The 11,614-nt window shown below is 33.1% G+C and overlaps 1 protein-coding gene across 1 annotated transcript in view; it reads right to left on the minus strand.

Annotated features, from left to right (window-relative positions):
• Positions 1-2,045, minus strand: part of LOC119828250 (neural-cadherin-like) — a 115,322-nt gene extending 113,277 nt beyond the window's left edge. Inside the window, exon 1 of the mRNA XM_038350359.1 lies at positions 1,918-2,045. The gene's annotated coding sequence lies outside the window, so the exon portion shown is untranslated. The remainder of the gene's footprint in view (positions 1-1,917) is intronic.
• Between the last annotated feature and the right edge of the window lie 9,569 nt (positions 2,046-11,614).

Raw genomic sequence — 11,614 nt, forward strand, 5'->3', positions numbered from 1 at the left:
ATCAACAGTTGACGCTTGACAAATAGCTATTAATGTCCTGAATCCGATCTGTGACGAGCGTGGGCGGCGCGTGAATGTGCTCATTCGTTAGTTTATTGAAACCAATCAATTCGCAATTCAAGCAAACATCCAATTAATTCAATAGTGATATTCGTCAAAACATGCGCCCTTTCTGTTAACAAGAAAAATTAACACACAATATACGGAACTGCCTTGAATTGAAATGTCATATTCGAATTAAATCTAACATACTTTCAACGTAACGGAAAGTTGCGCAATCTTATTATATTATCTTGAAAAGCTTTTAAGATCTACAAAATTATGTATTGTCGATTTCTAAGAGAGCCAATTTGAGAGGAACGTAACAAAATTATACAAAAATGTTACTTTCCATACAACAAAGCCATTACGGCTATACTAGCTGGCTTTGGTGTGTCTAACGAGAAACGTGTATCTGAACTTAAAACTTCCATTAACTGGCGGAAACAGTGAATTTGTTTATAATTTATATAATAATACCGTAAGCGTTATTTTTTGTCCTTCGTAATAAAGAAGTTAAAATCACCATCACTAAACATCAATCATCAATAAACATTTATCCTGGATTTACAGTTTGTACGCTAAGGCCCGTATCCTTTTCCTCACCCTTTCTAGCCCATTCCTTTGTTCCCGTCGTCAATTCTTCCTTTATCTAGGAATATTCTATCTCCTATAAGCTGGAAATATATTTGCAAAGACATTATCTCTGCAAGTGTTGATGGACGGTGGTTGCTTGCTATCAATTGACCCACCAGTTCGGTTGCCCGCTATAGCAGGGATTTTTTTTTTATATAACAATATAAAAAAATGGAGTAAACTTAATGTTTGATACATTTAATTATCGTCACCACCAACTTCGTCACCACTTATTTTGATACTCAGGTCATTAAATGTGTAAATAGTTTTTGTGTAGGCATTGACCTAAACAAATATTACCTACTGAAAATACAGAATAAACACGGAGTCGCCGAGGCATGTCACCGCTGTTGCGAAACCGTCAAAAGAGATTCAAACTTGTATTCGAAGTGAGTCAGTCATTCAGAATTGTGATCTTTTCTACCAACAAAATATAGCCATAATATATACCCTGTAAATATTCTTGTATTCCCGTATACACTCATCTTATGCGACATTGCAAAAATGTAATGCAACATAACTACTGCCTATTCATAAGCGCGAATCTGCGCTAAATAAATTCACGTAAATTGCGCATATTTATTTGAATAACTGAGAGCAAACATTTGCAGTAGGTGCCAGAGACTCTGCTTGAAGTTCCTTTAAAAGTTTTCACTTGCATTAGCATTTTCAGGTGGCATATCTTTAATTTATATTCGCTGCGAACCGGCAAGGCGTCATCTGCAGTAATATTATGACGACTTGCCAATATGCTAGTGTGTCACATTTAATAACTGTTCAGTTCAATATCGCTGGAAAGTAGATTAATTTATTTTGTCAGTTTTATAAATGCTCTTATTAACAGTGAGTTAATAAATTGAATCAAAATAAAAACATGTTTTATATATAAAAGTATATTTCGTAGATTTTATTGCCACGTAATTTTACAATTAGGTTTGTGCTTTATTACTACACATTGGTATTAATAGAAATATTAACCCGTGATTTTTTTATTTTATTTTAAACGTACATTCTAATAAACGAATAAGTAGTATTTGAATGGCGGCCGCGTCATTAGTAAATTTTAAACCTTTTAAACACTGAGCCAAAATATTTTATAACTTCATCTGCGTTATGTTTTGATTGAGGTTATACGCTAAAAAAATTTATTCATTTAAATAGGCAAAAAGTTTTAATGTACAGAAAAGTACTGTTTAAGCTTTAAATTTAAAGTTGAATTCAAAGGTTTCCCAGTATACATACTTTTCAAGGTAGAATCCGATTTAAACACAAACTAATATAGCGCACATTCACAAAAAAAATCCAAAGGACACACGAATATCGGACACTCAAGATCGCGGGCTGTTGCGGTAGGTCGGGGTGCGGGCGCGTGCTGCCTTCGCAGGCTGGTGTGTCACTGGCCGCCGCGCGTCCCGCCCGCCCATCGCCCAGGCGCAATGACGCTTCACGCACCGATATCAAGCCTACTTACTATCATTTCCTTTCTATTGCACATACTTAACATTGGACCAATAAAAACCAACTTCCTTCATACATATCAAGTATTATTACTTCCCATTGTTCCGTACGCTACGTTGTTTAATCAAGATCTTATTTTTCGCTTTATTCATTTCTTTAGTCATTTATAATAACATGTTTAAATTGAATATTATCATATCAATATGAAGCAACCTACTTGGGTCGTGTTTAAAATTTTCTTATAGCAAATGATATAAAAAGTCGAGCCATAGTCGAGAACGCAAAAAATTGATGACAGTAAAGTACTATTACGACCTCTCGTAACGCCTTTTGCTCTTTTCTCTAGACTTTTAGACATCCTAGACACTTTTATTTGAACATGGAACTAAATTATTATATATAGCCTTTAGCTTCACTCCGCTGAAGATGAGAAATACGGTGGCTGGGTTAAAAAAGCCGAGAAGAAGCGCATAGTTATATTTATAATGATTTGACAAAATTAATATTCTTCATTGCGTGATACATTGTAGTTATGCTTTTAAACTTTTTATGACCTGATTTTAATCTACTTTTATTTTTAGATGGTCCGTCGGATATTTAAGTTATAGGAAGTTACATTATCATAAATCTGCATTTTATTTTCTAAGTTTCTGCTAGCGGCTTCACCCACGTAGTCAAAGGAATATTTCTAAGTCCTTTCTCAGGTGTATAACTATATCTGCACCAAACTTCATCATATCATTCATATCCAAATCGGTTCAGTGATTTAGGCGCGAAGAAAAGACAAACCGACAAAATTATAACTTAATATTAGTATTCGAATGACGTTTAAATAATAGGTTTACAAATAATGTTGTATATCTTTGATTGTTGTTAGTATTCTAAATTATTGAATGCGTAGCGTAAAATACAAATAAGTATAAAGTAAAAGGACAAAAAACAATATCAAATTATTTCTTTTCCCCTGAGAAATCGTACAGCTGTTGGAATAAAACTATGTTGTTCTATCACTAATAAACAAAGTTAAATATGTGAGTTCGTCTCTAATAACCCTGAAAGTTCATCCTTAACTTCGAGTTGGGTAACTGCAAATTATTAATATTTATATTCAGATAAGTTAATATATTATGCGATGAACTAATACAAAAAATAATCACAGTTTTATGCTTATTAAAATAATAATTTACCCATCCGATAAATGCATAGCTATTATTCAACTGAGAATCTTCAAGTGCGCTTATATCAAACAGTTGTCTTAGGGAATTATTTGGCGTCTATTTCTCTAGTAGATTGATTATTGTTTGGCTGAAATAGTCTTCACCTCAATTCGCATTCAAAGCTCTAATGTACATTATATATAAAAGCTTTTAAAATATGTATTCAGAAAGGAGGTTGCTTAACTCGAAATGAACTACATATATTAAAACCTTTCCATTTAACAGCCAACTTACTACACAGAACATCGCAAAGGTAAGTGAACATTTGTAGACAAGGCTTAAACGGATTAGCATGATTACGTTGACAGGTTTAAGTGCGGCTTGATCGCACACAAGATACCACTTTATTTTAATGCTGAGATGCTCCCGCAAATTGAGCAAAGTCTACATGACTTAAAATAAATTATACGTAGATTTTCAATTTAAAACGCCGTACATATTCCTGGAAGCCATTATGTGGATCCTTTGGCGATTTGCGTTAATGCCAATGATCACAAGAACGCAAAAAATGTATCGCGTCATACAGACATTGAAAATACAAAATAACTGAAGTGTTATGTAATCCAATCTCGTTACATTATTGTATAAATAGGTAATAATGTCGACGCTTTTATCCTCGAAAATTCACGAAATATTTATGTGCAACGACCGAGCCGTTCGAACATTCAAAATTACTGACATAACATGCGCCATATTTTAAAGCTTTGTTAATTTTTGGTATTAAGTGAATTTCACACTATCAACACTAAAATCGGGCGAAATGATCTTTTAATTGAAACAAATTACCTATAAGGTAAAATGAATGAGCCACCTATAACGACATGCCTGGGAATAATGATAACGTCATAAAAATTCAAAGCTAAATTTGAATTACACTGCGGTTACAGAAGCGTGATTTGTAATTAACACGTCTTTCTTTCGATTTAAAGTGGGTCTGTTGAGAGACAATTAATTCGCCAAAGCTTACGTCAAGTAATAAATACGTGTACCGTGTACAATTATACATTTTTTGAGTCGTTTCTTTCTCTTAATTTGGGATATCTTTGATAAAATTAAATTTTCAATGTAATGTTTCATAATTCCCTTTTCTGCTGACAATTAAAGCCATTAATAATCAATTATACGAATTTATGTAGCTGCACGGAATTTTACTTTTGACTATGATTACTGAGAGCTGCGATATAGGTGTGATTGCGTAAGCAGTCTGTTGCATAAAATAATGTCATTAAAACTACCACATCTGTAGTACACCTTTAGTAGTATTTGTATTGTACGTGCCGTAAAAGCTCCTAGTAGTGTAAATACCGTTCCATTAGACCCAAGCGACGCTTGACAGAGCTGGACATTTCCTTTACGAAGGTGAAAACAATGCTCTTTACGCTTTTTACAGTACCGGACAGACATACCAGTGCAGGTTTCAAAACTCATTCGACACACTTAGAAAAGTGAGCTTGGCCATTTCATGCGTTATGACGACATGTAAAACTAACGAATTTAATAGTAGTAAGTAATAGTCACTGGTATGTGCATTATATTTATTTGAGAAACAACAATCACAACGACCAAACAAACTCGACGTTTCAAATAGAGACATCGCTATTAAAGGTAAAGCTTTTAATTAGATAATTTTCCAACTAAAATGACCGCCGGCATGGAGAGACAAATATTTCCACGGGAACATTTATAATTTAATATTTAGTTCCGGCAATATCATTGATGGTAATAAATAAACTTATTTTACAAACCTTTGTCGAGAGTAACTTTTACAAACTGTCCTCGAGCGTTTGATGTTGTTTTACAAACATAACTGTTAATTATTTTAGATGTCGAATCATCACTACATTTGATATTATGCTCATAATATGTAGCTGATTGATACTCACCGAACGAAAGTAGTCATATTAAATTGGATGCGTACCTGTAACAAGAGTGTTGTACTTAATAGTAGTACTTTATAGAGACCGAGTAAATATTCTCACACAATAATACGGTTGTTGATAACAAAGCTATAAGAAACGGCGTCGGATATTGTATCTATCTTTACTATCAGAAACGGAAAAACGATGAAGCGTCACCCGCCTGATGCCGACGGGGAAATATGATAGGCGAACAAAAGCCTGAAATAGTGCAGACGTCCAAATCATTATTTATTGTTTCGTTAACGAGCAGCGAAGGAAAGCAGGCCGGATCCGTGGCTCAGTGCCCGTCCGGAACTACAAACTGACTCGCGACTGCCGTATTTTGGATTAATCGTAATCTCGCAACCCATTCGGTAATTCCATTCTGAGATAATTACCTAAGTCCTGAAACTTTACGTTTAATCCCGTCAGATAAGGGGAAGGTAGAAATCCGAATGTCGCGAATAGCCACGTACTTTACAATATTTATTACCGAGACTGTAGTCTAACTTCGTTTTAATTTCAACTAAACTTTATATAGCAAAAAAGAAGTAAGATTCTGCTTTAGCGTGGCAGTTTTGTGAAATAACCATGTTAAGGTTGGGCTTAATTTATTTATTCTATCAAATTAACGTTAGTGGCGTCAAAGCCTTCTCCATCACTGCAACATTTAATAGAGCTAGTAAAGTATCGACTGGCAGCGACGTAAAGCTAATTTAAATGTCTTCAAGGATATAAAACTTATCAAAGAAAATGGAACAAACAAGTAGTGTGATACTGATGTACCTCTATTACGTTTATACTCTTCCATTTAATATGATTTACAGATATATCGCGTATGACTTCAGAGAAAATATGTTCGAGGTGTATGGCTATTTTTTATCTGAAGCTACGTCACATTTTACATGTTACGAATGCTGCGAACAATAGAAGATTGTTTTTGTCCAGAAAGTAGGTCGAATGTTACTTCGCACCTAAATACTTGCATAGTAAAACTTTTTCAATCAACAATTAGTTAATTAAAAATGTCGCTAGTGAACGATTCAAGTTTACGAGGAAACGAGACGTTATACACGCATCGTGGGTACAATACAGGGTCCGTAATTCGCAGAGGAAGCGACCGGCTCGAGATTCGAGAATGAGCAAACTTTTTGGGAAATTGGAAGCCAATGAGAAAACATGGGATAAGTTCTTGCCATGAGATAGACAAAAACAGTAAACATTGAAAGGGGCTCAATTAGCTACAGATACTCGTATGTCTGATAGAGCGTGGATAATAAAATAAATTTGAGCAAATATTTAGTTCAGTTAATAGCTAGGTTATTTGCAAGCTAAAATTGATTTAATTCCATGAACATAATTAATCAACGGAGTATCCTACTGGTGATTAAGGTAATTTTCCGTTATTATTACATTACACAACAAGGCAATAAAGTTACACTTTATTAGTATTTTCTTGTGTTTGACTTTACGCGAGTATTATACATTTAGATATTAAAAACTTTTTAACGGAGCATGGTCACGGGGAGACAGCGTGACCACGCTCGCTGCAAAGTGTTCGAAACGTCGGGTTAATAATATAATGAATAAATCGCGTTTAAAATCCGTTAAAAAGTTTTTAGACTTTATTGCCTTGGTGTTCATAGAGGATATACGTTTAGAAAGAAACATTAAAATTTAGAACATGCGCTGTGTAAAAAACGGTAATAAGCACTGCTCAGTTGGGTAATAAATAAAGAGAAGTCAACGAAACAGACGCTCAAAACATTTCATCGACAGCTGTCGCGCGTGCGAACTTTGATAACATCCGCTCTCTGTCAATAAAATATTGATCTCTTTCGTGGTTATGAGTAATAACATATACTTCTACTGAAACTGACAATACCAAAAGAAACGTACATACAAAACAGATTTTTTTATCAGGAGAGAAAAACGATATTATTTCATCATTCCACCGATTTTAACCCATCTATCATATAGATATGCCGGTGAGAGTAAGTAGCGAAGGTGACATCGCACGCGCCCCGGTGTACTGATAAATCATGGCGTTTAAACGAATTGATCGCTCCTGAGCTATTTTGTTTATATAAATTGGCTCTAAAGTATGATTTGTTAGAAATCTCTCATTAAATCTCATCTAACTCATGAATTATTAGATTAGGGCCTATGAATTCATATCCTTAAAGTAAAATTTTTCGAAAGTTGGATTTTACGATTACATTATAGAATTTTTTTATTGGATTCATATAAAATCAAACATATTTATTTCAAATTTTTTTATTATTTCGAAAAGAAATGATTTTTTAATTTTATTACTTAACTATATATTGATTATTCATTTGATTACATATCCTATTGTGGGTACTACCAGGAAATAGTGAAGAGTTCTAAACAAATAATTTAATAATATAATGGATAAATCTAATAAAATCCGTCCTAAAATTTTCTGAATTTACCGTAAACAATTAAAAAGTAATTAGTGGTCTGAGAATACTGTGATAATCACATTGTTACCTCGCTATAACTATATGTACATATTGTAATAAAAGTTAGTTATTAGGCGATGGGTTTTATTTACAAAATCCATAATATTGTTTTTCCTCGCAATCCCTTCTTAAATTACACTTTTCTTTAAGGTCCAGCTCAAATTACAATTTAAAGACGATAAGGTCACGAATTCTTTCATTGATCCTTCCATTAATGTAAATCAATTTTAAGAAAATATTCCAATATAAGTAATTTCAGAAATAAATGGGAATTGTGCTTTACTGTTTACACCCGAAGGTCGCTATTACCTAATAAATACTGGCACAAAACTATTAACATCGCTATCCATTTTTCAACAACCCCGCTAAATGCTACTCAACTTTAACAATTGGAGAGCAAAACTGAACATCTTTACACGAAACAATACAATCGACGACTATGCTCTCAAGGTTTACAATAGCAACTTTGTAAAACAAGTCTTGTGCGCTTTCTTTCGCTATTAATAGTCTTAGGAAGTTTTATTTATGCGCTTGTGTTGACTCTTTTTCAATGGGCAATTTATTTGAAAGAGCTTATAACAAGAATATGGTAATATTTTCAAAGTATTAAAGCAAGCCGGACTTTGGCGCCTTCATAAATATTTAAAGAAAAACCATAGGGATTTAACTTCCACTGGGGAAATATGCTACAGAAATTAAATATGTATGTAATGTAAATTGCCTTTTCTTAAAATTCATCTTCAAATGCAGTCTTTCATCGTTATTACTGAAATGATTGAATTTAAGTTACGTCATCTAGTCAAGATCGTTACAATTCTTAAAAAGCAGGCACAATTATTTCAACCAAGGGACGGCAGTGGCCGAGGTTAACTCATTTAAAACTTTCGATTGTGGAAATCAATTTATGCATTGTTCATATGTAGTTTTAAATAATCGTAGTGAGTGTGATGCTTTTATGTTAATTTTATTTTAAAAAATCTGCACTCCTCCTCTAAATAAATCAGTTTTCTCTTTCCGCCCATTGCTTCGCCTGTGTGGCCATGGGAAATGTTTTAGAAAAAAATCATTCAGTGCATTAAAAAGTATCCTATATCATTCTCTAGCCTTTTTATATTTACCATAAAATCACTCCGTTGCCACGCGAAAGAAAGCCAAATAAATAAACAAACACACGTTCGCATTTAAAATATTAATAAGGACAGTAAGGACAAATGTGCGAAATTTCATACTGCTCCGTCCGCGCCATTTAAAAAAAACACTTGAAATAAAATCCTGACATTTTATATTTTACACGAAGCAATAGATAGCTCACAAAAAATATTTTGTTGGTGCATATGCCTTTTGTAACAGATTGCTGTTCTAAAACTGAGTTATATAAATCCTATTTTGTTTTTATTCCAAAATAAAAATAGAACACGTTTCAACTTTTTTTTTCATTTTATGACAACTAAAATGGTAACATTTGTACATTATTCAACACTGTTTATCAGTTATTTATTTTTATCAAATGAATGCACTGTATTAATCAGAAGTATTTTAATTGCTGTTCTTTGTATTGTGTTCCTTATATCTCTATCAGGTACATCATTTTCATCATTGTATAACAGGCTGACAATTACTTTAAAAGGAATAGACCTTTTTACACGTCAATTTATCACCATCAGTTCTGATAATATAAATTAGAACAGAGACGAAAGATAACATTGTCTTAAGAACCGCCCTACATTACTCTTATGTCAATTACATAAAGTTAATTAAATCGAGGGCCAGCAATATAATTTGCTATGCAGAATCTTCCGAGAAACCAGCAACCGTATGCACGTACAACCACTTTATAGATATTAAAATTAAATACACACCGTTTGTGCAATTCACTAAATAGCTGATAAAAACGTCATGTCGTTGCATTTACGACCATAAAACCATACAGGTATCACAATATATTGTAAATTCGCAGACGTAGATTTAATTAATACACAGTAAACATCAAGTCGTGTACTCGGCTTAGTTTAGGTGAGGCCCTATTTAGGCAATAGCACGTTTCATATTTTGCAAATTGCAGTTTAAGATCGTGAGGCGGAAGGCGGCGGTTGGTCACGCGTCCCAGCTATCGCTGACACGTAGTGCGCCCTTAATTGATATTGCTGTAACGAAGACGCGTCGGTACAGTTTCAATAAGGTATTCTACGTTACTCTTGGGAATACATAATTAACGTCGTCAGCGCTTCTTGCAAACATCTCAGTTTAATTATTGGAGTATCGCATTTCTTTTATGATTGCTGGCTTTGCTTGATGATCACTGAAGTTTATACTAAAAATTTTAAAAAGATCGGTCCTGCCAATGGTTTTCAAAAACGATGGACACATACAAAAAGGATAAGCCGAGTATAAATTATCACGGTTCAGAAGATGCAGCGAAGTGAAAGACGAAAAGACGGACAGAGAGATTGACAGATAAACGGATATTGTGACTTCGCACAGTAGTAAAAAATGTAAAAATGTAATATCATTCTACAACTTTTATTCAAGTGGTACCTACAATTACTATAACCTTATTTATAATTTTATAAGCAGGTAACTTATATAATTGTAGACTTCCATTATTATAACCTGCTTCAAATTCGAGCTTACCTAACAAAACAAATATAATTGAAAAGTCATTCAATAAATTGGCTACAGTCAAAGGTATGCTTTTTCATCTCTTTGCTAATAGAAAAAAGATTGATGAATGAAATTTCATCTTTTAAAAACATTGATAAAAATTTCATATTCATTTGAATATTCGATGCTTGTTCTTTTCACATCTTGTTTTTTTATATTAGCAATAATATTTTCATAGAAAATTAATATTTTCGTTATTGAACACATTTCGAAAGTTTGGTCTTATTATATTATAAAGTTATGTTGATTTTCATTCAGCGTGTACATACATACATTTTTTTATTATTTATATATCAACGGCATACATTGTGATCTCCTATAAATATTTATAAAATTGGAAGACGAAATTTATTTTTCTGGCTTTAGCAAAGTAATTTCCAAGTGTTAAAAAATCTAAATATTAAAAAAGGGAATAACATCTTTGACTTATGAAATTTTTAAAAAAGAAATTGCTATATTTTCTTTGTGAATTCAAATTCTCAATCAGCTTGAATCTATAGAAGCAGTATTTTACACATTCGCTAGCTTTTTCTTACCCAGTAGAGATGTGACTAGATTTCAAATTTTGTAGTAATTAAGAGTAAAAGGAAACCAATAGCAATTTCGAATCCAACACAGCATATCCCTTAAAGGTAGATATAATGAAGAAGAAACCTCTGCGTGGCGCAAACAAAAAATACGCGGTTTCGTATTAAATTAGAAAGAAAAAAAATGGAATAAAAATGTAAAATGGATCTCAAGAGAAGCGGGAGCGAAAAACCAATCAAGTACGAGTCGGCCGCCGATTAATGGCACCGTACGACCATTTTTACATTTAACATAAAATGTGCTTGTTATGTTACAAGGAGTGTACCTATTTGCCTTATCTCACTTAAAATTTGTAAATTATAAAAGTAAATAATTAATTGCGCAATATTAAAATACAAGTAACACAAACGTTAAAAATGTCAACAAAAAATGCTTCACTAATGCGACAACCGAACAGAGTTCATAATTCAGTCTTTATCGCGTTGAAGAATGCATTGAATGTCAGACATCCAAAGGAAATGAAATTTGCGATGAAAAGTTACAAGAAATGGCTGCGCCTTCTCATATCTCACAAAGAATTGGAAGGAAACTTGTTTAAATATGTCTTTTATTGAACAAACAAGTTCGATATAAAATACTAAGTCTCAAATAACAAGAGTTCAGTCCCTTTTGTGGGTTTATAACGATCTTT

Source organism: Zerene cesonia, chromosome 1 (assembly GCF_012273895.1).
Source record: "Zerene cesonia ecotype Mississippi chromosome 1, Zerene_cesonia_1.1, whole genome shotgun sequence".
NCBI classification, from domain to species: domain Eukaryota; kingdom Metazoa; phylum Arthropoda; class Insecta; order Lepidoptera; family Pieridae; genus Zerene; species Zerene cesonia.